This window comes from Stegodyphus dumicola, chromosome 7 (genome assembly GCF_044657685.1).
Source record: "Stegodyphus dumicola isolate Sdum_Otavi_A_Nest chromosome 7, ASM4465768v1".
Taxonomy (NCBI): Eukaryota; Metazoa; Arthropoda; class Arachnida; order Araneae; family Eresidae; genus Stegodyphus; species Stegodyphus dumicola.
The window spans coordinates 143255654-143280852 of record NC_140774.1 but is presented as its reverse complement, the minus strand read 5'-3'; the positions used below and the strand labels follow the sequence as shown (position 1 = coordinate 143280852).

General features: G+C 32.7%; 2 non-coding genes across 2 annotated transcripts; both read right to left on the bottom strand.

Moving 5' to 3' along the window:
* Positions 1–1053: 1053 nt before the first annotated feature.
* Positions 1054–1125, bottom strand: TRNAP-UGG (transfer RNA proline (anticodon UGG)). Its single transcript has one exon. It is a non-coding gene; the product is annotated as a tRNA-Pro (tRNA).
* A 465-nt stretch (positions 1126–1590) lies between these two features.
* TRNAP-UGG (transfer RNA proline (anticodon UGG)) lies at positions 1591–1662 on the bottom strand. Its single transcript has one exon. It is a non-coding gene; the product is annotated as a tRNA-Pro (tRNA).
* Positions 1663–25199: the final 23537 nt, after the last annotated feature.

The following is a 25199-nucleotide window of genomic DNA, read 5'->3' as shown; positions in this document are numbered from 1 at the left end:
AGCTTCAACCGGTTGAGCTATTTCTTATTTTTTGTGTGAAACTGTGATTCCAACCGAAATCCCAAATAAGTCAATTTCCAGTACTTTATTTTGTTATTTAATTATTTACCACTTATTTAATAGCTTATAATATTTTTATTTATCTCTTTACAATTTATTAAATTTTAATATTAATTGTTTCATTATTCCGATCCATAATTATTTAATTTTAATAGTTAATAACTAATTATTTTACTAGTCATTTTATTTATTTATTTTTATTCTTCTTTCCTGACAGTATTTCATAAGGCTCTGGCTCTTCCAATTTCATAAATTAAGCACTGGTCAATATCTGGTGCTAAGTGTACTATTTACCGTTAAATTAGAGCGTACGTTTAATTTATGTAAAAAGCTATGTAATTTCAGTATTATTTTGGTTACCTTTATATGAAGATGATATTATTTTGCAATACAAATAAAAGTACTAGTTAAATTTTACAAATTTTGTTAAAGTTAGATTATAGTTTTCTTAATTACCTTCATTTGTTGTCCCGTGCAGAAGAAATTTGTGTAGTGAGTCATTTATACGTTTCATTGCAAGTGGATGGGAGTACTGAACATTTTATCTGTTTAATAACATATTTATAATTGCGAAGTTTTATTCATTTGGATATTATTTTGAAGGCTTGTTGTAAAACCTCTAACACAAACTTGCAGCATGCAATGTTATCCTAATTGCATCTTTCTGTCTTATTGAAAATACAGCCAATCCACTTAACAGCGTAATACCTGGAAAGACGTTAATCCGTCGTTAATAGTTAAAAAAAGGGGAGGAAAATTTCCCGTATTATAATTAACAATTCTATTCGCAATTTACCGATATTTTTAAGTTGCCTACGCTGAAGAATAAATTCATTTAGTATGTAAACCGGTATTCAAACAAAAATAAGAAATTGTAAAATGTGGACGAGCTCAGTGAATTGATAAAGAATTATAAAATATACTTCAATGATTGTTGATAGAAATAAAGTTATTTAGAGTAGTTAAATCATAAAATGATAAAAGGAACGGAAACGGCTCGGCCGGGATTTGAACCCGGGACCTCTCGCACCCAAAGCGAGAATCATACCCCTAGACCATCGAGCCACGGTAGTTTACTCTTACACTTTCACAGTAGTTCAAGGAAGGTCAAGCAATGCAGGGAAAGATTTTACCAGGAGATAATGATGAAAACACGTTTTTCGACGAAGTATGAAATAAGAAAAGACACAGTTTTCTGAAATATAATGTTTTCGGATTAAAGACATATCATTTCGTATCATTGTTTTGTATTAATACCTGGGAAGACGTTAATCCGGGGGAAATTAAAGAAAAGGAAAAAGGAATTTCCCATTTTATAATTAACAAAAAACTCTATTCACAATTTACAGATATTTTTAAGTTGTCAACTCTAGAGAATAAATTCATTTGGCATATGTAGATCGTTATTCAGAGAAAAATAATTAACTGTGAAATATGTAACTCGTTGAAATGATAAAAATTTCTAAAACATCTTTTCGTGGTTAGTAAAAATAAAGTTAAATCATAAGGTGAGAAAATAATGAACGAGATGGGCTCAGCCGCGATTCGAACCCGGGACCTTTCGCACCCAAAGCGAGAATCATACCCCTAGACCACCGAGCCACGTTAAGAGAGTATTAATACTTTCAAAGTAGTTGTGGGATGAGAAAACATGCGGAGAGAGCTTTCCTCACAAGATATGATAAAAACACGTTTTGCGCTGAAGTGTGAAATAAGAAGAGACAATTTTCTGAAGTATGTCTGTTTCGTCTTAAAGCGTATGATTTAAAGTATGCCTTAGCTGAAGCTGGACCTAGATTTTTGCCACCTAGTACGGTGGCTGCAGGCGTGTAACCGAGATGCCCTGGATCTCCAGACAACCTCCCACGTCGCCGAATTAAAAGTAACGAAATACAGCAATTTTGAAAACTTCTGCAACCTGGAAATAATAATTTTCTTTTCTATTATTTTTTTTTATTAGAAGCAATTTTTAAATAGAACATTAACAGCGTAATACCTGAAGTCATTAATGGTTGGGCAATTGAAAAAAAGAGGAAAGCTCCCCATTAACAGCGTAATACCTGAAGTCATTAATGGTTGGGCAATTGAAAAAAAGAGGAATTTTCCATATTATAATTAACAATAAAATTCTATTAATAATTTAAACGTTTTTCTAAGTTGTTGACTGTGGAGAATAAATACATTAATATTGTTAATCGTTACACAGACAAAAATAAGAAACTGTAAAACATGGAAGTATAGATATCATTAGATATGAAAAAAAACTGTATTATCAGTGGATTCAAGAACAGTATTCTTCAAACGATGAATACCGTGCAGATAAGTCATTGAATTAAACTCGCGTAAAATGGTAGGTTAGAACTTTTTGTATTTGAGTTCATCACGCAGTAGTTGCTGTTATGCTACGAATTTTCCCCCTTATTTGTTTTTCGTAGACCATTTTTATTTATGCCGATGATATGCGGGGATAATTTCTTTATCCGTAGAAAAAAAAACGTAAGTATTTTTAGATATTCGCATTAACTGGATCTCTCTTGCTTCATTCCTGGTTAATTAACATTTGACAGTACATTAATTAACATGACATGTCATTTTTGGAATTATTTTGAAGCCAAGAAGTATGAAAATTCAGCAATGCCCTCGCCGCTATTCGAATTCTTGACATCCTGATTACTAGCCAGATGTGCTTCCAATTATACTGCGAAGGGACGTGGTGAGGAATAAGGATATGGCGCGCGGTAAGGATTTCTCTTTCACTTAAACGTCGGCTGGGGAGAAGATAATCCAGCCGCAAACTCAGGTGGTGACGAATTACTATCCACCACATTTTCATTCAGGCACCACTTGTAGATTTATATTTTAAAGAAGCCCGGGAACATGAAGTATCAGTAAAATCTTCACCGATATTCGAACTCCGGACCTCTCAGTTTTCTAGTCGGACAGGCTCCAAATTACTCCACGAAGGCACGCAATAAGGAAGGAGGGAATTTTCTTACAAATGTAATAACAGAGTTATACTGACTTTAAAAGAAAGGCTTTAATTTGCATCATGTTGTAACAAGAATAATGTGTAATTACACGCTTATGTATAAAAAGATAAAAAAAGTATTATGTATCGAGATGTTTGGTATTAGAAACAACATTTTTATGCTTCAATTTTGATGCAAATATTGCTTATCAATTTCATTTTTTAATAAATTGTATTAATTACGTGTATCGTAAATTTAATTCCATATGTTACTCATCGTAAATTTAATTCCATATAAAAAAGAGGAAAGAAATATAATTTATTAAAATGGATTTGTTTTACAGTTATTTGATTGAATAGCTAAGTATTCGTTTTTGATTTAAAAATTAAATTGAGGGTATTATACTACATCGAATAATAGCACATATGAGAACTGATTATCCTTCAAATTACGAAGGATGAATTAAAGACCATTTGCTCCCAAGAAAAATAAATCGTTCCGCCTAGTATGGATAATGAATAACACAGCATAACACACAAACTGCCCTAAAATTGAACAGAAGTCAAAGTTAACAGATTGTAACTTCAGTAGAATTCTACAACATAGATCTATTTAAAATTTGAAACGTTTTTGCCAAACGATTTTGAAGTAAGTGTCTCCAGATTTACAATACTATTTAGATTGAAAATGATTGAGGAATATCTTATGCTTTAGTGAGACTTCAGTTAGACTTGCAACAGAGAAATGTTGTTGAAGTTTCATTCTGTGACAAAAGTATGTATTTTTAATTATTTCTACTCACTGGAACCAGTTTGTTAACTAATATATTTTTAGGTTTAATACGTAAATAAAAAATAATACATATATTTTTGATTTTGTACACAAATTTATATAGCTAAAAATATTATTGTTTAAAATAAGCTAAAATCATTTTCGTTCCTAAGGTTTATTTAAAAAATATTTTAATAACTTCTGTTATTTGAAAAGCCGAAAAGAGCGTTTTACTGGAAAATAACATCAAAGTAAGCATAAAAAATGAGGATTTCACCAAAGCTTTCTCTTTTGAACTTAATACTTCAAGCTGTCTCATATAAAATTAATTCCGCTACTCAAACTAATTCTTCAAACAGACCTCCGTAAAAATGAAGAATTCTCTGGAAATTTCTTTTCGAATAATAAAACGAAATGAATGCGTTTCCTTTGTTTAATGGGTTGTTGTCGGCGAATCCGTTGCTGTCAACGAACAATTGAACAACTTTGTTTACATGTCTGAATTGCCAAAGTTGGTATTATCATATGACAGTTTCCTAGAACTATATTCCTGTATTTTTAAGACTTAGGTTTTCCAAGAGTAGTATTTTAAATAAAATATTTTAAGATGTATGCTTCATATCAATCATTTACATGAGTTATGACATTTAGTAGTGAGAAATGTTACGTTAGAATGATTCTCAAAATATCATTCAAATGCCGGCACTTACAGTATTATTTTATTTTATTTTATATTTACATATTTTACATTTTATTCTATTTCATATAAATTTTTATTTTATATTAACTAAATTAAAAGTTTTATCGCATTATATTTTGCATAAAAATTTTATTACATTTAATTTAATTTCATATTTTACTCTCATTTATACAAAAGTTCAGGTCCTTAAAATTTTGATATAACATACAAATAAAAACTGAAAACACTAGATCTTAATACTTATTTTTATTTTATTTTATATTTACTTATTATATATGTTATTCTAATTCTATAATTTTATACTGAATTTCAGATTCTTAAAATTTTGATGTAACGTGCATACAGAAACAGATTTTTCAAGGTGCTTTTATATTAAATAATATTTTTATCTCACAGGTCTTCTCTTTTTGTATAGTAGTAATTACAAGTTATTCCATATGTTACAAAAGAGAACCAAAAGTATAATACATGAGATTAATTTCCTTTCAACTTAAATGTTAGTTTACTCATTCAGCTCAAAAAGGCAATCGACACACTAATTTCTGTAGTAGTTAGTGATGCTCACTGCTACGTATTTAGACCTTAAAAAGGCCTATTTGTTTGTTATACCGATGGTGTCTTTACAGAAGGGACATTTAAAATATATAGTAGGCTGAAATTCCTCTCGAGGGATTTATTAGCAGGGAAAGCATAGTGAGAGAGCCTTGGATCCCTCTGGCGATTCGCCTTAAAAATTGAGATGGAGGTATGCATATTGTACAGTCACATATAGCCTCAAGGCCCATGATAACGAAGATGAAATCTTGCGCTCCTCTCTGCGGCAAAATTTTTGCACGTGTTTTGGAATTATTGTCAAGCACGTCGTAACAACACCAAAGAAGTAATTAAAAAATGACAGGTTAAGTCTAGCAAAAGCGTTTGGCGTTATTCTGGTTTATAGGCAGGTCTAGAGTAAATACCAGTTAAGGAAATCTTAATATAATGAATATCGTTACGACATGAAAGGTTAATCGTGGTAATGAAATTTATGTCTAAACAATAATGGCGAAATTTAAGTAAGCAAGCTTTACAGAACAAACAGAACTGCTTTCTTAGAGCTGTTAAATATTTTTGTAAGCAGGAATCTTGGAAAAATCACCATGTCCTCAGCGTAAATCGAACCTCAGATCTTCCAATTATCACCTGAAGAGAACGACCACTTTACAGTAAGAATGCATAGTAAGAAAGCCTTTAAATTTACACACCTCCAATTCCCTTTCCACGTTCATTTTCCATATTTGGAGGGAAAGATCGCGAGATTTAATTGACCAAATCAAAATGGTGATGCTATATCCCCTATCAGATTTTAGTTTGGGCGCTATTATGAAATTATTAAGTACTTTTGTAAAAGGAATCTTGAAGTACCAACCATGTGCTACCTGAGGATTAATCCTTATGAAGGCTTATGAATAACTGGATAGACAAACCGCTGTATTATAAAGATACATCGACGAACGCCTTTAGCTCTTAATAGCATACAAAATACTCTAGTTTGCACAAGCAAAATTTAGCATTTCTTCTTTTTCAAAGTTCTCATGTTTCTTGTGCTGGCCAGGCTCATTTTATGGCCAGCCACTCAGTTAAATTTCCATTAGATTTAAACTTTCTAGTTATTAAATAGAAGATTTTTAATAAATTCTATTTCGCCATTACTAGAATTAAAAGTTTGAACCATTGGATCTATTAAAAGTATAAACATATTAGAAGTATTTGTCCGTGTTGTGGAAATCATACGATTGGAGTTCTGCATGAAATATAGGTCCTCGCAATTTGAAAAAAGGTTTTTGAATTACCTTTGCTTTAAGATACTATACAACATTATTAAAATTTCGCTCTTTTTAAAATTTATCTCCTCTAAAATGCGTTAATTTATATGTCTATATTTTTAACTTACAATTTATAAGTGTGTATGTATTTACACTTACTGGTTCTACAGACTGTGCACGAAAATTGTCTTTGCTATCAAGGTGCATGCATTACTGATGGCAAAAAATGTGAATTTAATGCAACACATTCCTGAGCATTTTCCCTCATATCCTTTAAATGTTCAGTTTTCTCTTTCAAGATCTAGAAAAAGTGACTTACGAAACAAGTCGATATATATATCACGCGTTTATATTCCCTATACGTCGCTTGTCAAATAGTGACTTTCAGAAGTCTATTGTTATCAGTCTAAACTATTTTTGCTTCCAACAGGGAATTTTGCATACTCTCTTTACAAAATGGGATGGATTTAGCATTTTTATTACATTTTATTAGAAAATGTAGATATGGTATTTTATTTGTCTGTTGTTGCATAGAGAAGTATCGGCTCATTTGTTATTCTGAGATAAATCTCATTTTAAACTACTTTTATTGCAAAGAAATGTGTCAACTGGTCTAAAACAGAGAATTCTGATGTGTATAAACTCATGATACTACTTGAATCTCATTTGGATCTTGACAAAACTAACTGAACATGGAAAATAGTTAATGTACGAGTATAAAGTAGTACTCCAATGTATAAAGTAGATGTATTCATATTTAAATCAGTAGAAACTGGAAATGCCACAAAAAAATATCTAAAGCTTCATTCATTCATTCAAAATATTTAAGACTTCATTCAAATGGATTCATTGCCTTGAAATTTTCCCAAATGTAACTCTCCGAACCTGGATCCCCAACAAAAACTTGCCAGTTCATTTATACCAGCTGAGAGCCTGGCTGTTTAGGTTTGTTGTAGCTACTGTAATTTTCTGCAGCTAGTTCGCTGGATGCAAAGTAAAATGCAGGTCCAGTTGGTTCCAGGAAAGTCATCACCAAGCCTTTGCTGTCGAATGTTGCGGCTGGCTTCATTGCAGTTCGCATCGTTTCTACGATGAATCCGAATCCCTGACCTGAAAGGTCGGGGGGGGGGTCCCCCCCCGACCTTTGAAAACTTCTTGTTTTCTAACGGCAAATTTCATCACAATTTATTAGGGCGCCAAATACTATAAGGTTCCAACCTTAAAGTTACAGCTAAGTGTGTGGAATCTTGAGAACTGGTGAGCGAATAATCACTTTAGCTCAGGAAGCAGAAACGTAAACTCAAGAAGGATTAATTACCCTTTATTGCTCAAAATAAAGTTTTACATATGGCTCTTTCTCAGGATGTACGTAAAAGCCTCCACTTGGGCTTGAACTCAAGAATACTAAGAAATAAAACTTAACTAATGCTTAATTAAAAGATATAGACGAAGCTATCAAAATTCTACAAGATTTGGCCCTTAAATGTTAACTAAATGACGAAGCTATCAAGGGTCTGAAATACGGTCAAGCGTAGTAATAGCTTAGGGAGAATGTAGACAAAAGGCGAACGCGCGCTAGTCAGAATCTCTGGCTCTCTAACGAAGTCAGTGGAACTTCGATTTCAGTAATGCTCTTCTTTCATTTGCATTTAACCGTGATTCTAAAAACACACACTGGCAGGAAATTTGTAAGCTGAAATTAGAAGCGACAGGAAAGTAGCTTTAACTAACAAAAACATAACTGTTAAAAACTTAGGATAGACATTTGAATGTAATGTTTATTAGCAGAAAGTACTTTTACGAAATATATATTTTACAGTAAATAAAGTAATTTAATGGTTAATTCATGAATTATTAATTCATTCATAGTCATTGTTAATTCATGAAAAGACAGCACATGATTAAATTATTCTTTTAAAAATGTAATGAAAAAAATTAATGCAGCTGTGAGAAAAGCTATAAATACTGATAAAAAAGCGTGCGAATAATGTGTTATGCAAATTTGGGTTTGAGCTGCTAGAAGTATCATTATATTAAAGTAGCGGATTAACAAAAGTATTCGCTATTTTCTTGCACTGCACTGCATCAAAATAATCAAAGTGGAAGCGCTAGCGAGAAATGGGTAAAAAACATTTTATTTTACTTTGCTCGAATAAAACTTATAAGTCATCTACAACTCTGTTAGTGCAATGCAAAATGTACGAAAAGGTATTGCAAAACAATAACTAACTTGAAAAAAGTACGCATTAAGTGGAGGAAGTACAAGACTATCGTTTCACTTGGGAATAGTGAGTGAAACTACTTTGCCCATTAAATAATTCCATCCAATAATTGTCAGTTGTATATAGATAAAAACAATTCATTTTAAATGAAAGCAATATGGTTATGAAGAAATATGAAGTCAACCGACTGTGTAAAGTCATTATATTTGTTTCCGAGCAGAAAAAGGATACAACAGCCGTGTTATGAGTGAGATTCGATTTCCGAATCTCCCGATTGCCATCCGGACGTGCTTAAAATTATGCCACGAAGGCTTGCAGTAAGGAATGAGAAAATTCCTTACATTTCCCCCACTTTAAGGGCGGCTAGGGAGGAGAGGTCTTAGTCGCCAAATGTTGGTGATGACAAATTATAGCTAATTTTGTTTTAGTTTCAGCGCTATTTGTAGGATCATTTCGAATTTCTTTTTTGGACCAGGAAACTTAAGAATTTAGTTATATCCTCTTCGGAATTCGAACCTCGAATCTCCCGATTGCCAGCCTGTTGAAATAAAATTCAGTTTACAAAATTTGTCCACTAACATTTGTCATGATTTTCTCAGAAATCTAAAAACATTTTTAATTCAAGAGCTTGTGGTAAATGAATATTATGTATGCTGTGAAAATCTAACAGTGTCCACAATTAGTCAGTGTATGGTTTTATGTTATCAACCTATGTTCTACATACAATATTAGTTACATTTGGGGCCTTATAATGCAGCAATAATGGGTTTTCAACAAAAAAAAAAAAAATGTCCTACAGTATTTGCAATTTATGCATAAAATTAAAAAAACAGGGTTTAAGGACCGGAGCTATTATCATGGTCTGGTGATCAAGAAACTCAGATCTTAATACGAATGATACGAATTAATACGAATGACCACTTCTAAATAGGGTCTGTTCATTTTTGAACAAGTTCATTCATTCAACATTGAAGTCGAATGATTGAACAGTTAATTATTTTGTAGAGATATTAGGCATGTTTTTGGAAGCAGGCAAGATTAAAAATGAGCAATCGCCTTCGCCGGGAATCGAACCAACCTCTGGAATACCGGCCCAGCGTGCAGAACTACTACACCACGAAGGCACGCTAGGAAGGCGGGAGAAATAACTTACAATTTAATTTGAATATAATGGACCACCATCCTTTAATTCAGACGCCATTGGAAGAGTTATTACGTTATTCTGACGCAGAAACATAAAAATGTGCAGTGTACTCCGCAATATTCAAACACCGGACTTTCCGACTGCTAGCCGGACGTGCTATCTATTTACTCTACAAAAGATACAATTTTTTTAAATGCATATTTTCTAGTAAATAATGTCATTCGATGATAATTCATAAAACAAATTGCATATAATTATTTTATTCTTAAAATAACTTTTATTATTAAAAAGCTCTTTATATTTAAAAATACTTTATATTATATTCTTATTAAATACTTTACATTATTATCGGTAGGAATTTATGTTTTTATGTAAAAAATACTAACTGTTTCTCAGTCGTTCAAACCGTTTTGTTTAAAGTCTCATAAAATATCAAGTTTAAAACCTTTTTACATTACAATATAATGTTATGAAATGAAGAGGACATTTACGAAATTCTGAAAGTTTAAATTAAATTAAGAATTTAAAATATATAGATGCCTTTATAAAAACCTTTATTTCCTGTTACTTTCAAAGGATATACCTTGAGACGATAAATATCTGTTACTTAAAAATTATAGTGGCAGGAATTTTAAACTACTTTTTCAAAAAATATTAGAGACGGAACACTAGTGATATCAAAGGTAGAATCACGTATAGAAACTCAAAATGTAATTTGAAAAATACAATCTAGGAAAATAAATGCTTTTATCCTTAAATATTAACATTAAAAATGTAAGCAAGTTTGTACGAACAGTATGAGTGGACAGCAATTTTACTGGAGCAGGCTTTTAAAGGTAGTTTTAATATTTAAAATGGAAGTTAGTAAAAGTCTGAAACATGTACAGGAAGTTATGAAATATATGCATAGACTTGAAAACCCTCAGTTTTGAATTGTAATTTGTTTAGTCTTAATATTGGTTACTCGATTTCCGCTTGTGCATAGTTTTCATAAAGCGTAGTTTTAAAAATACAAACTAAATGTTAGCAAATTTTAGTAAAATATATTGCCATTAAATTTAAGCATTGCAAAACGAACAACGTAGAATACTGTAAGAAATATATTTTGAAAAGCGTATTTCAGATATTTGAAAAATATTTTCAGATGATTAAACAAAGTTTTATGAGGCGCATTAAAAAAAAGTAAATGCTAGATTAATCTGAATTTAACACATAATGGTGCAACAAAATTTGTAGAGACATTTCGTCATTTTAAAACAAGAGACGTGAAAATTGTGCACTGCCCTAATCGTGACTCGAACCCCGGACCTCTAGAATCAGCGTCGAATATGCTTCCAATTACAGCATTAAGAATGCGGAATAGAGGGAGAATATACCATATAAATTTAATAATTATGACCGTATTGTGGAAGTTTAACATTCTTAAGTTTCAAAATTCACACATTTTATTTTTGAATTTGAAAACTCTTATGTATTTCAGTGCTATCTAAAGCTGAAGAAATACATTTATACATTTCAAACTATTATCGTGATGGAATAAAATAATTCGAAAATATTAATTAAAAAAACAAGAATAAGCGCATTATCGGGCAGAAATGTTGAAAAGAAAACATAATTTGAAAATTCTGAAACACAAAACAATACCACATTTAATTAATAGACAAACGCAATGGAAGTTTATCGAAACATATATCAGTAGTTTGTCCATGACATATATTGTATGTCATGGATTTATTTATGTTTTGTTATATGAAGAAAGAATATCACTTTCTTTCTTTCTTTCATTTTAAGTGTTGTTATGAAATGTACTAAAATATTATAAAAACTCCATGATTATTAAATGAATAATATTACATATTTAGGTTAAACCAACGACTGAAAGACATGCAGTTGAAATATTCACAGTATGCGACCGAAAATATTCGTATATGAATTATATTCGTTAATACATAATCTGCTGTCAGAGACGAATTTGATTTATACAATATCATTTTAGATGAAATATATGTAACTAAAAATAATTTAATTGAATATGACTGTTGTTCAGAAATACTTCACATTTTATTTACATTTTGTAAATCAATAAAATATATCTAACGTTGCAGAGACATTAGGTTAATTGTAAAGAGGAAAAATGAAAAATATGCAACCGCCTTCGCAGTTAATCGAATCGCGGACCACTGGAATATGCGTCCAACGTGCAAATATTTTTAATCAAATATTAAAAATATTAAAATAAAAAAGTTAAATTAGTGCTGATTTCATGGGAGAAAGTTGACTTTTCAAAGGCGAGGATGGAACATTCTATGGAACGAAGTAATTTGTTCCATAGAATTCGCAATAATTGGGTCTGATGGTGTTTCGCCATTGACCCTGTTGTTTACTCTTTTGACTTTATATATGGTTTTAAATTTGCATATATGTATTTTTAAATCAAAATCATATTCTGAAAATTTTACATACACAATCATTTAATTGCTGTGTATTTAATACGCGTTTTGCGATTTTTTAAAAAATTCTTCAGAAAATGTAGTATATCTTTCACCTTATACTCTTTTTTTTCTGTAAAATTACTCTTTTGATCTCGGATAAATTTTAAATCCTCAGCAAACTTTCTATTAATTTATCAAATTATCACGGAATATGGTAATTGTATGAAAGCCGTGTATTTCATGAGAGTAATGAAGAAAGAAGAATTAATGTTTAGCTGCTCAGAGCGTTATTCAGTCATCGTATTATTTACATAATATCCGAAACTTTCACGTATTAAGCATATTAGAGCAAAGAAATACTACCATAGTGTTTTAATTACTTATATTTATGAAATAATACTTTATAGAAACGCCTTATTATCCTCCTGAAAAATAAAGCTTTTAATGCCTTATGGATAAAAAGAAAGCGATTCAGCTATACTTCGGAAGAAAATAAAGCAGCCATATTTGGGCGGAATAGTGAATCCATCGAGATATTATTTATAAAATTATATGAAATAAGGGAAATTAGAGCAGGATATGGAATAGCGAATGCATTGAGTTGCGTTGTATTGAGATTTGCGAATGTATTTAGTAACTACTAAATAAATAAATGAATACATGAGTGTAAGAAATTTCTCAATAAAAAACATTTATTTTATTGTACGCATCATTTCGTACGATACATTAAAAAATTAAAGTTTTAATTAATGCGTGGGTTCAATGATTAAGTTTTAATTTTATGATGTGTGCCTGGATATAAAACAATGATCTCGCTTAAGCGATTATTGTGTATTGTAAACTGCCTATTTAAAAAAAAATGAATGGATGAAATTTTATGGCTAGTCGAAAGCATATTTAATAGTTTAATGGAATCAAATTTATAATAGAATGCTTTCTTTCAAACCAAATATATCTAGTGAAATTCGAAGAAGGCAATAGTATAGATACATATGCGAAATAAGTCATAATTTCTTATGTTAAATATGATTATGACTTAACATATACCATGAGGAATTTCACATTAAAGTAATAGTACGATCTAACATTAACACAGCACCAGTTCTTTATATAAAGTTACACTTATTTTCAATAGTAACTCTATTTATTCTATAATTATAGTTTGCGATTGAAAAGATTTACCATTTTACATAAAAGAGGGCTAAAAATATAGTTTTAAGCATTATTGTGCTATATCAATTATCCACTGAAACTTGAAAGAATGTAAGATTTTAGATGTACATTCGAAATGTGTAATAAGTTCTCAATTAAAATACGATTACCACAGGATTTAACATACACCGCGGTGAGTTTAATAATATAAACTACAATTTTTAACAGAAAATAAGTCATTCAATTATCTAATGTATTAAAATAGTTATTGGAGATATTTAAGGTAATAAGAATCAGCTTAATTTATTGATCATAAAATTACGCTGATTCTTGTTCCCTTAGTATCACCAATAATCGTTATATTGTATGTTATTTTAACTCAGACGTTAAAATGATAATGTAAAGCTAATTATTGTTTTGTACTTATGAGAAACTTAGGATACTGAACATTAGTTAACCAGTATATTTCATCGTACATACTTCCTGAGAAGATAAATTTAAAGAACTTTAATCAAATTTTACTTTGTAACTTGTGACATAAATTCTTGTCTCATCTTATTCTGAAATTAAAATAAACATTTGTTTTTTACGTGTAGACCGTAAATGAGCCTGCGAAAAATAAAAATATTGGACAAACTTACTTTATCAAGTCCTTAATTCATAACTCCGTAGTTCTTTCATTTCAATATGAAGTAAAGATTTTATTAATAATTCTAGTCGGTAAAAAGAGAAGAGTGGTATCATTCAACTAGCGAAGAATTTCTGCTCTTGGCCGTCAATATCTCGGACTACAAGTGCCTTCTGTTTTGAATGAGAAGTACGCGAGAGTCAGAGGATGCGAAAAAGCATGCGCAGTTCGAAACAGAAATAGCTTAGGAAAAGAACATTGTAAAGTTCTGTTTTATTCGCGGAAATTTGAAATGTTTGCACATAGAATTTGAAGAGAGAAGAATATATTAAGAATTGTTTGTCATTTCCTATGCTTTCAAACTGATTTAAAAATGATTTGCAGGAACCCCGACAGTTAAAGAAAATTTAGTGTTTAATGTTTATTTGTTTTGAAATGGATTTTAAAGGGTATAACAATATGTATTAAATGTTGAATTGCAGCATTCAAGCATCGTTTTTTTGCCTCTACCGTTATCCGACTACACATAAAACATTAACTATCAAGTTTAAAGATTTTAATTTATTTGGAGTACAAAATGCATTTACTAGTTGAATGAAAGGAATAAACAGACATATATAGTATGAGGAAAAATGTCATACTTTATCGACTGCTTAATTCTGAAAATATGAAGACTGATTAAGAAAGTTCATCATACGCACTTCCTCCAAGAATATTCATAAAATACTTTTTTTCTCTAATAGTTATATTTTTCGAGATATAATGGCTTTTATTTCAATATTTTATGTTTCAGAATTTTACAAGAATAAAAAAAACTAAACATCAACTTGTAAAGTCTCATTGCCTTAGGTAGCGTCCACTAAGTCAAGACTCCTGTGAAGACGTAGCAAATTATCCATATGTCTACATAAACAAGATTACTTAAAGGATGTAAAAGGTCCCTTTTATTAAGAAATGAATATAGTTGTACAGTAGTACTGAAGTACACCTCCTGTGCTTACAAAACCAGCCAGCATTTATGGTGTAACTCAAAAATAAGGAATGTGGCCTTCAGCAGGTGGAACACGCTCTGTGCAATCAGCCTAAAGCCTTGCTTTAAATGCTATCGCTATCTGCCTCCTTTAAGTACTCGCGAGCTAAAATTAGCATTCTGATGGTAAAGAGGAAACCGAGAAGTGGTTACGCTGCATAACGTAAAATAGCTGATCAATTAATTAATTTTAATCTATCTAATCTATACTTCTAATCTATTTTAATCTATTTATAAATAATTTATTTCAATCTATCAAAAATAGTCATGTGTTTGATTTTCGAAATTAAGATACATGTTAGTCAAGTCCTTAAAGAGAAGATTTTAATCTAGATACATTCCTCGGATTTGAAAAATACAGGAATAACAATATCAAATATCAATATCATCTGTTTATATATATATATACAGATGGAGGACAAAATAATAAGAACGCCTGTGAAATAATGGAAAATCTTTACTAATAGGGAGTTGGACCACCATTTAACTGAAGTACAGATTGAATGTGACGTGAGATAGATGCACAAAGGTCATGGACAATATTTAAAGGAATATTAAACCATTCCTCCTGCAGAACGGTCTCTAATTCCGAAAGTCCGGATGGAGGTGGAAATCGGGAACGAAGTTTGGACTCCAAATATGCCCATAAATCTTCAATAATATTGACGTCCAGAGACTGAGGGGGCCAGGCGAGATGTTCAATTGCATCGTCATGCTCTTCGAACCATTCTTGAATACACCTAGAAGTGTGGATAGGGGCGTTGTCATCTCGAAAAAGCGGTCTCTCCCCAGGGAATACAGTCTAGACAAAAGGATGGACATGATCCTCTAGAATGCTTAGATAGTGATTGGATGTGATCCTCGCATGCAGAATAACAAGTGGCCCAAGACCGATCCAAGATATCGCACCCCATAGCATAATGGCGCCACCCCCATGCTTCACAGTCGGCAAGAGGCTGTCAGGGTGAAACTCTTCTTTGGGCGTTCTCCAGACATAAACGCGTCCAGTCGTCTGAAATGGGTGAATGACGATTCATCTGACCATCTGCTGTGGCGGCCAGTCTTTGTGATCTCTGCACCATTGGCGTCGCTTGAAAGCATTAGTTCCTGTCACCAAGGGTTTATGAATTGCCACTCAGCCATCTGAGCCATAAATGTTCGCACCATGAAGTTCTCTTTTGACAGTTTTTGTTGAAACGGGGTCCTGGAGATGATTGTTCATTTCGGATGTTATCTCGGATAACGATTGCTTGTGCTTTCGGGCTACTATGCGCTTCAAAACCCATCTATCCCTATCATCCAGCTTTCGGCCACTGTTGTGCTTTTAAGACGTAGTCTTACCCTCTTTCGTATACGCTGTCTTAACGGCTGATACCCTAGTCCTTGCACACCCAACAAGGTTTGTTGTTTCCGTAACCGATGCTCCACTTGAACGCGCTCCAACTATCATTCCACTTTGGACCTCTGACAGGTCTGACATTTCCACTTCTCACAGACAATTCGATAGACGCATACAACGCAGGTGACTGCTGTTGAGAGACTCATACCTTCCTCTTCACGCTCACTATTTGGCAGATTTCTGTTGCAGGTGGCGAGGCTGTACTTCAGGTGTTAAATACGTCCTGCTTTTTCAGGTGTTCGCATTATTTTCTCCTCCAGCTGTAATATATATATATATGTAGGAATTGACAAAAAGTTGAGTAATCGGCTGAGTAACAAATCAGAGTAATATATAGTTCAATCAAATTTAGAGTTATTAGGAATGCCTTTCAGAGTTGGCAACAATAATTAAAATTCAAAGCTAGTTGTAAGACGTCAGCAGTTTTTTATTAGTATCTTGTAATTTTTATATTTTTTGTGCCGCATGTGTATTTGGTGTGCATTCTGTTCCATTAAAATGTCTTGCTAAATCAAGAAACCCATAAATTTAACTTCTGCCGCCCACATAGATTTTATATAAATAACCTATAAACATAATATAAATATTGGACTGCATATATAATGCCAGAATATACAGAAAACTTCTTTCATGTTTATTATATATTTATAATTGCCAAACATAAAGCTGTAAAATTCCTACTCATTTTGCAGCATCATTTAATAATGGTGGATTCAGTTTTTGAAATTTAATGTTTGCATTTCTGCTACTACGTTACGTATACAGTGAAATTTATTTTACAGGAACGATATTCTCTCTCAAAAGGCTGTGATTTTAATGAGTCTTCATTAAAATTAGAGATAACGGTTGAATCCTACTTATCTGAAATAAAGGGAAACGCAACTATTTTGAATAAACTTAAGGACAGCTCATAGGAATCATTTTTGCAGTTAAAAGTAGGTAAATATGCATTATATTTTTAGAAAGAAGTGTTTTTTGCAATCCTTCATGAATTTTACTGTAAAGTAAAAAGTCTACCTTCAATTTCTCTCATCTGTAAGTATCTAGGTTTTATTACTTTGGTATTCGTAAATTATCCTCTCTTAAGGGCACATAAATTTAAAAAAAAATCCAATGTAATAAAGAAATTATTAACTAAACATGGATTGAATAAAGCGGGAGGGTTTATTCAATTTGAGGGTTTATTCAATCGATGCTTGGGTTTACAAATACATATTTAAAATAAAATACCACCAAGTTTGCAGGTTATTAAAACTATTCCTGTTAACAAGATGACTAAATTTTGAGACTGAAATTTCTGGAATCAATAGAGGTCTACTTGTCAGATCTCAAGTAACAGTTTCTGACGTATTGCAGTTATACACTACGTTCAACCGCCCCTGTTGGGATAACTGTAGGAAAGCCAGTTGCCATAGCGTTGTCCTTGATTTCAACTTCTGGAAAAGGCGTTTATGTTTGTAAGTATGTCATGTCTTTGCGACATGGAGACACCTGAATAACTGCCCACCCAAACGCTTCCCGAGAGTTTGATGGGAAAGAAGAAGGGTGGGCTTTCCTTGGAATTACACCTCAGGGGTTCTCTTTCAAAACTGTGATGGAGTTAGGCAAATTCATACTCTTACCTACGAGGTGACATGGAGGCACTTAAATAACTGTTTACCCAAACGCTTCCCGAGAGTTTGGTGGAAAAGAAGAAAAAGGGATATCTTTAGAAAAATACCTCAAGGGTTCTCATTCAAAACTGTGACGCAGTTGCGTAAATTCATACTCTTACCTATGAGGTATCCAAAATCAACGAATTCGCAATACTTGCCTGTCGGCCATGATGAAATTCATGGTCTTAATATTATACTATCAGGCAATCGGAGTAAATCAAAGGAACAACATTAGTTTCAATTGTAACTCTTCCAAAATACATAGATGCTTATCTAAACAAAGGTATGATTTGTATATCCGTGTGTCTTGTATCACAAGTCTGAATTTTTGTTTACCCTCCTTTACTAAGTTACTAATTTGCAAAGATTTAGAAAGAGTGAGCAACTTAGAATGAAAGAACTGAGAGAAAAGAAAAAACTTAGAATTTTAGCAATTAAAAAAGTAATCAAAAACCTCCTAAAATTATTTTAAACTATTCTTATCTAAAATTCTGAGCAGTGGTGAATTATTTAGAATAATGATACACTTTTATTTCGTAGTAAATACCATCGTTTGAAAATATGATATATCTTGAGCAGCATAATTTCATAAATAAAGTTGTTACTGGAAATGTAATCAATTGATAATTTGAATTAAACGTCAAGTAATTTAAATGCTAATTAAAATTAAATGCGGGGATAAAATAGTATAAATTCATAGTTACCTATTAAATATTTAAGAATCTATAAATAAGTTATAAAGTCAATCTTTATACATATTTTTGAGGATACTCATTTATGCACTTTTATTTGAATGAATAATGCCCAATTACGTAAAATGTGTAAGACAATGATGCAAAAGTGAATTACTTCAGAATTTTGATTTTAAAAATTTAGGGAACAAGTAACATGAATAACTTGTAATTTGTTTAAACAAAATTTGGTGAAATATGTATATTGTCGATATACTGGAACAATACAGGGAATCTGGCACAGTAGTATTTCATTGAAAGAATTAAATAATACCTTTCTAAGATCGCATTTAAAAAGATAAACTAAAATGAATATTGCCTGTTAATCAGAAATTTCTATAGTAGTTTAGTCATCTGTGAGATTTCTGCTGTATATAAGTTTCTGTTTGTTTTTTAAGAGCTAATTTGGTACAATATTTTACTACTAAATATGAGATCGAAATTTTTTAAACACCACTAGAGAAACAGATTGCTTGAATTTCACTCAGCTTATGCTCTATTCAATAGAATCCGTTTTATCTGAAAGATCGATACACCATGAGGATGGGTCGGCAGATCAGACGGTCATTTAGAATGTAAATATGTTACATCAGCGTTTCTCAGACTGTTTTGGAGTGACGATCACTTTTGTATATTAGAATGTTCTGCTGACCACCTTACTTTGGCCTCTTTTGAAAGCAGTTTCTACAAGATATGCTACTATTAATGTACTTAAACTTTTAAAACACAATTAATTAAAATCCATTTAATTTTGTATTAGCATAAACAATTAAGTTAATAAAAATGCATTTGCTTTTAAAAATTATAGTTTACTAGATTTTATAAGGTATTTCTCTCTTCTTCTTAGTGTAGTGGTCAGCACTCTCAACGTGTGTTCGAGAAATCCGTGGTTCGATTGCCGGTGAGGGCATTGCTCATTTTCCATCTTTCCTGCTTTCAAAAAGTACCTAATGTCTCTACAATGGCGCTCGAACTAAAAAAGGTGCTGGATGATTCTCCACCACCAGGATTTGGCGATTGGGTCCCCTAATTCTCAGTCGCCCTTTAAAAGAGGAAGTATATAAGATATTTCTCCCGCCTTCTTACCATGCCTTCGTAGTGTAGTGGTTAGCACGCTCGACGCGTATTCGAAAAGCCCGTGGTTCAATTCCCGGCGAGGGTATTGCTCATTTTTCATCTTTCCTGCTTTCAAAAAGCATCTGATGTCTCTATCAGTTTAGATAAGCCTATCTTATTAACTGAAAATTAAATAACTGTGTGTGTGTGATTATGGCAAAGCCTCGAGGGCTATCTGCCTACGGGGAAGGATGCCTTCGTGGAGGACTTTCGAAGAGAAACTGGCTCGTATACACGTTATTACACATGAGGAAAACCACGAAAACGCCCATGCAGCCGGCCCGTTCGCGGGATTCGAACCCCGGACCGATCTACCAGTGTTTAGGAACTATACGGATCGGCCGCTGGTGGGCGAAAATTAAATAAATGTTGATTACATTAATGAGATGGACGAGTCCGGGTATTCTTGCCTAATTATTCTATGTTTGGATGAGTACCGGTAAGAAGTACCCCAAACATAGTGTTTTAAATTGCTCTTTCTTTGCTAAGTCTAGAGTGGGTAGTCCGTAGATAGGGTAGCAGATAATAAATTTTATGTAATGTGAGCCTTGACAGGAAGAGCGACAGACGATTGCAATGTGTGATTTACAAACTCTGAGATGTTGGAGCTTTAGTGCTAAGTTGATTTGAGCTTGATTTTTCATCATTTTTTGAAAATCGAGGAGGACCGCCGTTAAATAAAGTCAGAATAAAGCTGAGATATGGTGATATAAAGGATGGTACAGAAAGGTTGTTTTGCATTGGAAATAATGAACAGTATGAATTATAAAAATATACATAAAAAGCAGTGTAGTTTAAGCCATATGGAATATTGAGAATTAGAGAAGGGAAAAGAAATACCACATGATACTAGATTTTGACCAAAAGAATAGAATACAAGATAATTGAATAAAACACAATTGTTACAATACTGCTACTAAATAAAAATCACTATCATATCACACAATACGACATACTAAGATAAACAATAATCTGTACTTTTATTTGATTTCATTATGGGATTAAAGTACCGAAGAGTTACTATTATAGACATTAAACTGCGAAAGTGCAATACGTTGCATATAATACAAAACATAACAGAGTATAAATAATATTCGATGCATATTATAATACTTATTACGCAGTAAAATACAATGGCAAAATATAAAGCGTAATAACAATGCTATAGAGACATAAGGTTATTTCGAAGCTGGAATCATGAAAAATGAGGAATGCCCTTGCCGGGACTCGAACCATGGACCTCTCGAATACTCGCTGAGCGTGCTAACCACTACACCAAGAAGGCATTATAAGAAGGCGGGAGAAATACCTTATATAATACCTCTTTTAAAGGGCGAATGCGGATCAAGGGACCCAATTGCCAAATCCTGGTGGTGGAGAACCGCCATCCACCACCTTTTTCTAGTTCGGGCGCCACTGTAGAGATGTTAGGTATTTTTTTAAAGTAGGAGAGAAGAAAAATGAGCAATGCTATCGCCGGGACTTGAACCACGGATTTCTCGAATAGGCGAGGAGTGTGCTGACCACTACACTACGAAAGCATCCTAAGAAGGCGGGAGAAATACCTTATAATGTAATGAAATAGTAATACAGTTTATAACTAATGATTAATAAAATCTTAGTCATTTCTTACTCGCTAATGGGGTTGAAAGGACAAGAATACCAAGCTTTCCTTTTAAAACGCCCCACCAACGGGCGAGTGGCTGAACACTGGTAGTTCGATTTGGGCTCGAAACAAGATGAAATGGCAGGCTGCATGGTTAGGTTTAGTGGTGTTTTCATATGCGTAATGCAGGTTTGAACGAATTGCTTTAGAAAAATCCTCCATGGAGGCATCACCTCCTTTAGGAAAATAGCCATCGTAGTCACAATCAAATAATCTAATTTTAATCACAATCAATAATTTTAGTCACAATCAAATAATCTAATAACTTTTTAACTTTGTTGCATATAACAGGTTTCTCTGATTATTGCATGGGTGTTGTCAAATTATATAATCCAAATTCAGCTATTGTGAATATTTTGCATAATATCCAAATACTATCTTTTCGAATATTACACGGGTGTTATCTAAAGCTACCCATGATTCAATAATATTGTTCATCATGTAAATAATCCAAAGCTATAGTTCTTATAAGCTATGCAGTTTCGGAATAAAATGCTTAAAAATAACATAGCATTTCATTAAGTTTCAATCCCTTCCACGTTTTTAAAAAAATAATGATCCTTGCCATTTAGAAATTAGAAAGCAGGTTCTATCGAAATATGCAGTAATCCTTAATCAAAAGTTTAACTTTACAGAAAGCGTTAAGGAATAAAATTAGCTGAAAATCTCTGTCGTTTTAAATATTAATTTTGTAAAGCATACATATATATGCTATGTGTGTATTTACTGCAAGTATATGGGCAAATTTACAACATTATGTTATGTGATAATGATTTGCTTAAGCATATATATATTCTAAATAAAAGTAATTTTAAGTAAATTTAAAAGCAGATGGTATATAAAAAGTTTTCTGATTGCAAATTATATATATATATATATATAATATTGATAGTTTACTGATGATTTTTTATTGATTTTTTACATTTATTATTGATAGTTATCATTTTTAGCTTTGGCTATTTTATTTTGTATATTTTTGAATAATTTTAGTACATTTTTGTAGTATACTTAATTTTTACACTTTTCTTATTACTAATTTTAGGTAATTGCCCCTTTCCATGAACAAGGATGTTTATTTGTTTTCTGAGACTACAGTATGATGTAGGTAATTTCCCCTACAGACATATAGGGGAAATTCTGAACTCATTTGAGAACTCGCTGAAATATTAATTAGATTTTCAAAGTTTGGTAAGAAACGGTTTTAGGACTCAAATTATTCAGAGGAACGAAACATGTATTTGGAACTCATTAACCTCCCAGGTTTAAAGTTTGAACACTATACCCTTGACAAGGTCTGTTTGAAACGGAAAACAAGGGAGAATGATATTTCGTTTAACTTGTTTTTCTTTTGTCAATTAATTTATTAACTCTTTTTTTATATGTTTCATGTGTACTTTCACTTATGCTTTATTGAACTTTTAGAACGCCTTTAAGATGTTCTTCTCGTTCCGGTTTCACATACAATAGGTTTGCTAATAATTATTTCACTTTTACTTAGATAGGATAAACAGGATTCATTTTTACCCTTTACCTCTCAATTGTTTTTTTTTCACCTTTATACCTTGACTTCGTTATTGATTTACAGAATGCCCACTTAAGTCCGGTACCACCCGTTGAACTGCCGAACGACTGCAGCTATATTCATAAAATTGGTGTCTAGGTACAGTAAAGTGGCTATGCGCTACTTGATGAAATAGCTTACTGCCTCATCTGGTGCAAAACGGCGGAGTTAGCTTCCCTATCTTGAAAACGATACGCGATAGAAAGAAAAAGTGAATTAGAAAGTTGTAGAGCATCGTCGATTTAATAAGAATATACACGTTGTGAATATGAATGCTAAAAACAGAACGCTGAAAACGCACATTTGTTTCTTCGCGATTTCCGATATTAACGTCATTATACTTGAACGAAAGGAGAAAAGATTACCTTTCGAATGAAAAACATGCCCGTATCGCGGTACAGTGATGTCGCTTGTAATTCATAGTCGAGAGGACTACGGTTCAAACACCGCGGGGAGCATCCTTATACTGATTGTCTTTACAAACAGAGTAGACAAAATACAGATCGTGCACAATCGTGTAGCAAAGTGCATCACCTCAACGCAACTTGAGTTTAAAAGATGGATCTACTTGCCTTGCGGTGAATGGGAGCGCAGTTGGATCGGCAGCACAGTTGCATCGACAACGTTTTCCTTCAGGCCTGCATCCTTAGGTCAAAATCATCTTACAGTTTACGAAACGTTTAAAGGAGATAGGCTGCGTGACTAGCATATTTCTATCCTGCAGACCAGCTAAGGTAGGGCAAACGGAAAATGTCTTATCATATAGCCTCCCATATCCAAACAGCAGCACAAGAGAAATAAGTGAAAACTGTGGACTCTCAAAAATTCGCTTTTCGAAAATCCTAAATGAATTAGGTGTTCATCCATAACCTAATCAGGCATTAGAGGACGGGGATGCCGAGAGACGTTTCGCATAGCGCAACTTCGTCATGAACCAGATAGAGGTACAGCCAACATTCTTGGCAAGTGTAGTGTGAACGGATGAGGCATGCCTTTTGCGGAATGAAATGTGCCATAGGCAGAACACCCATTACTTGGCACTGGAAAATCCATCATGTTCTCCAAACGTTTGACGTCAAATACGGTTTTGGCTTAATGTTTGGTGTGGAATTTATAATAACAGACTAATTGGCTCATTGTTTTACCAGGGTAAGTTAACGACCGCACAACATTTAGAATTTCTGCAAGACATTATACCGTATTTTGTTTAGACCCCGTGTTGCTTCAACTCCTGAATGAATGGTTCCAACATGAAGTCGCAAGTGAAGCAGGATGGAGGAATTCAAAGAACAAATACTCGGGCATCCACATTCACCTGACCATACACATTCACCTGACTATCCACATTCACGTGACTGATTTAGAAGAGTGGCATCCACATTCACCTGACCTGATTCCAATGGATTTTTCCTGTGCAGATACCTCAAACAGCAGGTCCATGCGACCCCTTCACACACACTGCAGGACCTTCAACGACGTATTACAGATGCTTGTACAAACGTGTCTCCCGCTATGCTACAACATGCTACATGAAGTTCTAAAAAGGGTCTAGATCTGCATTTCAGCTGTTGAAAAGAAGTTTAAATTATCGAAAATAAAAGTAGCCTATGGTAACTAGTTATTTTTTCGTTTCTAAGATCGTTTCGTAACGTCGCAGTTTCGGAAATCGAGAACAAACAAATGCGCGTTAAAAACGTACTATTCTTAACATTCATGTCCACGAGGTGTCTTTTCGTACTAAATCGACGATGCTCTACAACTCTGTAATTTCACTTTTGCTTCCTATTTCGTATCGTTTTCGAGATAAAGACGCTAACTCTGCTGTTTTACACCAGGTGGCGCTGAAAGCTATCTCATCTAGTAAGCCACTTTACTATACCTAGACACTACTTTTATGACTATAGCCGAAGCCGTTCGGCAGTTAAAAGGGTGGTACCGGACTTTAGTGGTCACCCTGTAAACCAGCTAGTAGTAGTATGAAAATTTTGCCACTTTTAAAAAAAGAATTGTATAAAATTTGTCTATCACCGTGAACTAGAAATAAAATTTATGTTATACTAAGAAGATTGTTTGTTTTGTCAATTACTGCAAAATACATTATAATATTTATATATATTAAAAGAAATTAAAAATTAAAAACAAATAATTATCCCTATTG